The 4,852-nt window shown below is 42.0% G+C and overlaps 1 long non-coding RNA gene across 1 annotated transcript; it reads left to right on the top strand.

The window, feature by feature from the left end:
• Positions 1–3,205: 3,205 nt before the first annotated feature.
• LOC116363057 (uncharacterized) lies at positions 3,206–4,636 on the top strand. Its single transcript, XR_004207813.1, has 4 exons — positions 3,206–3,346; positions 3,728–3,779; positions 3,872–3,993; positions 4,289–4,636. It is a non-coding gene; the product is annotated as an uncharacterized LOC116363057 (long non-coding RNA).
• Positions 4,637–4,852: the final 216 nt, after the last annotated feature.

Here is a 4,852-nt window from a genome sequence, read left to right on the forward strand (position 1 = left end):
TGTGTGAATCTAAGTGTGCGTTCTCTAATTCTCTCTTTCTCTCTCTCTCTCAGAGGACCTGAGCCCTAGGACCATGCCCCAGGACTACCTGACATGATGACTCCTTGCTGTCCCCAGTCCACCTGACCGTGCTGCTGCTCCAGTTTCAACTGACCTGAGCCCTAGGACCATGCCCCAGGACTACCTGACATGATGACTCCTTGCTGTCCCCAGTCCACCTGGCCGTGCTGCTGCTCCAGTTTCAACTGTTCTGCCTTATTATTATACGACCATGCTGGTCATTTATGAACATTTGAACATCTTGGCCATGTTCTGTTATAATCTCCACCTGGCACAGCCAGAAGAGGACTGGCCACCCCACATAGCCTGGTTCCTCTCTAGGTTTCTTCCTAGGTTTTGGCCTTTCTAGGGAGTTTTTCCTAGCCACCGTGCTTCTACACCTGCATTGCTTGCTGTTTGGGGTTTAAGGCTGGGTTTCTGTACAGCACTTTGAAATATCAGCTGATGTACGAAGGGCTATATAAATACATTTGATTTTATTTGATTTGTACCACAGCACTCATACTGGGCACCTCCTCACCAGTCTGAGGAAATGGCTGTTCAGATCCATCCTTACCTTCTACAACTATATTTTTCTGCTGCATAACATTCTCCTTGGGTACAAGTTGCAACTCCGTGCCCTCAACACGGACAACTTGTTGATCTGCACAAGGGCATAAAGTTTAAGATATAGCAAGAGAGGACAATATGGTGCAAGGTAGCCAAAGTGGAATCAAAAGTCATAGGCCTAATCATCAATCAAATATGAAATATAAAACCCAAATATAATCTACATATAAAGACAACATGTCATCTACATGTGTTATAGAATAGCTCCCTTCTCACATCCCAGGTCATGTTTGGACTGGAACGTGACAACTCAATGGGCTATGCGCATCTCCCCAATAGCCTACAGACAACTTTCCTGAGTGCAATGTCATTAATGTGACCGATATGTACAGTATAATAAGCATAGTGAAGAAGGAAAAGATCCCACCTCTGACGCACAGCAGATACATCGCTGCTGAGATTTCCCCTGGAGCAAGAGTCCCTCAAGAATTTAATTGCGTTTCAATGAATGTCCTCCCCAAACGCTTGTTGCATCGTGAACTATCCTCCCAGTCCCTTGGGATTTCATCGGGATGGATGATGCGCCGCTGCCATTTACTTGGATGAGAAGTTGGACGAACGCTACTCAGTTATAAAGAATTCTTATCACTTTACAAGGTCCCTGTAACACCTAAAGATTTTGCAATTGTTTTAGATGCCATTCCCTCAGGTGTTGCTATGTTATTCAGGAACATGTCAAGACCTGACCCTCGGAGCCTACCTTCTATTGACCCTGTTGACTCATCAGTAGGAAAGATTTGTTTCTCTTTTGGTCCATTCAACAACAGAGCGATACGATCCTTGTTTCAGCAGGATGTTGTATCTATACCTTATGTCATGCCTTATTGGAATGGATTTATTGATAATATCTGTTGGAAAAAAGTTTGGATGTTGCCACAAACATACCTACTTGTTAACAAAATTAAGGAAATTTCCTTTAAAATTATTCATAAATATTATCCTGCCAACCACTATATGAAGAAGTTTAAGGAAAACATCAACTCAAATTGCTCCTTTTGTAATGAACACCCAGAAACAGTTGTGCATCTTTTTTGGCATTGTATGCATGTAAGAAAACTGTGGCAAGACATCAGTAGGTTTATAATTGAACACATTTATGAAGATTTTACACTATTGTGGAGAGATGTACTGTTTGGATTCTTTACATACAATAGAAATAAGCGGAATCATTTTTATGTAATTAATTTCATTATTCTTTTGGCCAAATTTCATATACACAAATGTAAATTTACAAACAGAAAACCACATTTTCGTACCCTACAAAAAGAAATTGAACTGTATTTTAAGACGGTTAAATGCTCTACTAACAAAAAAGCTGTTAGAATTGTAAGTATATGCATGTCCCTTAAGGTCCTTGTGTAATTGTAATGTGATATTGTACCCCCTAGCTCGATTGTCTATTATTTGTAATCTATGTATGCTTGTGTTCCCTCATGTGCTTTATGTATTGATTTGTTGTTAATAAAATAAAAAAAAGTTGGACGAACGCTCCTCCAGCTCACGATACGAAATGGTGGAGAACTACAGGGTGGTGATGTGTCGTTCACGAACGAACGGCTCTTTTTGAACGGATCTTTTTGTTGAACCTCGGGAACCGAATTGCATCGGTGAAAGAGCCATTCATCTGGCTCTATGATTTGCAAACTGCTACTACTGCTTATTGACCTCAGAACGTTTTTCTGTAGATAAATTACAACATCATTATCTAAAGGGGGTGAATCCTGTAGAGAAATGCTATTTCTTATGCAGGTGACCAAACTATTGTTAATAAAGGGCTACAACTCAAAGTAGAGCCTGTGGGGTCCCCTACAGGATAGCTCCCGCATTACACTAATGGCCAAAACCAGCGCACACACACATAATCTCCTTTGTAGCTGAACATTGTGTGCCCGAAGAGGATTCTACGATGACAGACAGACAACTGAGCCAATGGCGGAAGACTACAGACTACACCCCAGCTGAACCAATCCAAAGATCCGATCTTCCAGAATCAACCTACTTTCTGTTCTATATATAAGTGGTGTACTGATTGTATCGGTCTCTTTGTCTGCAGTTCCGTACGAACCAGCGGGAGAGCCGTAATTACGCTGTTCTAGATATCTTCACTCTGAATAAACTGTAGCTTGTCATACAATTTTACCACCTTGTCTGAATCGATCCTTGACCGACTCGCCCGTCTACATATCCAATTTCTAACAATCCTCACTGCAGAAATAATAAATAGTGGGGAGAGAGTTGTGATTGTATGTTTGTTTGTACAGTTATGGCTCTAATGTTATTATTTTGTGTTCTCACTAAACACCCACATTTGTATTTGTGTGGGAAATGTTTGTAGGCTATGGTTGCTGTTTGTATTTCATTGAACTTTAAGCCCATACAAAGACAAATCACACAACATAGAATTCCAAATAACCTTAGGCAAAAATACACGAAATAAAAGTCAAGTGAAAATAGTTATAAATGTCTTTATCAATTATGAGTAGCTAAACATGATCTACTTTTGGACACTGGTGCGCAGGAGAACCCCTAGCTGTCAATCAAGCAGGCGCGGTGAACGGATTATGACGCTCAAGCGTTCCAAATGACGCAACAATACAGCTCCAGACCAGAGAAAGTTAATGCCGAAGAAATCATTCGGTTCAACACTAAAACTGAGGTTTGACACGTGTGATTTGAGGTGAGTCAAATATTTACAAAAGTTTACAATACATTAACCATCCGCTTCGTTATTTCTGTTGCTATCAATCACTCCATCTGTATCTACTCTTCTGTCTGTCGGACTATCTGAATTGTCTGTGTACTGTCTAGCCAGCATATGACAGAAAGGATCTTTCACATAGGCTCATATTCACAAAGTCTCATAGAAGGAGTGCTGATCAATAATCAGTTTGGTCTTTTAAATTAAACTGAATACGTTTTGATGGACAGGAGGCGACCTGATCCTAGATCAGCACTCCTACCCTGAAACACTTTGTGAACACAATCCAGGTGTACTGTGATTATGAAGTTGTGATGAGGTATTATTATATGAGTTGTGCTGATGCATGATGGGTTGTAGGCTAGAGCTTGAGGACTCAACTCTGAAGACTGTTTCTGAATTCACTGACCTGGTGAGTAAATGTTGTGTACAATGGCACCATCTAGTGACAGAAATATAGAAACACACATTGTTGCTGAACGAAGGCATCTCTTTATTTTCCAGAAATAAAACTTGTAGACCTTTCCTGCAGTCTCTGAGGAGATGGACACCTCTTCTTCTTCTGGACGATCTCCGTCTCCTACTGGGACTGTCTTCTTACCCCCTCCTATCATGTGGAACAGTCTGTAAGTCATTCATCACATAACCTAGCTCTGGTACAGGGCATTATGTGCGGCTTGCTGAAGGAAGGCTCAGTGTCTGCAAGCTGTACGTAACGCCCTGGACCAGAGTGACACATGACACACCTCTGGCCATCATGGATAGTCAACTCATCACATTCACGTATTGTAAGTCACAGTTGTGTGATTTGTGTTATTAAAGACAGTTAAATTGAGCAGAAGTTGAATTGTTATTTTACTATTGTAGTAAATTGTCTGAGTTCACTTCCTAAATAATGTGTTGACATTCCTTTGCTCACAGCTACAAGCAGGCAGAGATGGAGGTTCACTTCCCGAGTGAAGAGAAGAAGACCTATACAGAGAAGGAAGCCCACATGCTTGAGTTGAGGGGGAAGGATCGAACGATCCGAAATCAGAAGAAGGAGATGGACAGACTTCAAGTCTGCCTCTGGGAGGAGGAAAAGAAGAAGAGGAATGGTGGAACGGAGAAGGACAAGATCATTGAACAATTACAGTCTGAGACAGACCATCTCCGAGCCCTTTTAAAAGATGAAAGGAGGAGAAGAAGAGTAGAAAGGGGTATCATGGAAGAGTGGAAGGCTGAGATCTTGAGACTGAGGGAGGCAGAGTGCCAGAGGGAGTCAGAGAGCCAGAGAGATGCAGAGAGCCAGAGAGAAGCAGAGAGACAGAGAGAAGCAGAGAGACAGAGGGAGGCAGAGAGAGAGAGGGAAGCAGAGAGACAGAGGGAGGCAGAGAGACAGAGGGAGGCAGAGAGACAGAGAGAAGCAGAGAGACAGAGAGAAGCAGAGAGAGCCACAGAAGCAATGGAACACCAGAGAAAACTGCAGGAGATCCACAGACTCAA

The sequence above is a fragment of the Oncorhynchus kisutch genome, linkage group LG3 (assembly GCF_002021735.2).
Source record: "Oncorhynchus kisutch isolate 150728-3 linkage group LG3, Okis_V2, whole genome shotgun sequence".
NCBI classification, from domain to species: domain Eukaryota; kingdom Metazoa; phylum Chordata; class Actinopteri; order Salmoniformes; family Salmonidae; genus Oncorhynchus; species Oncorhynchus kisutch.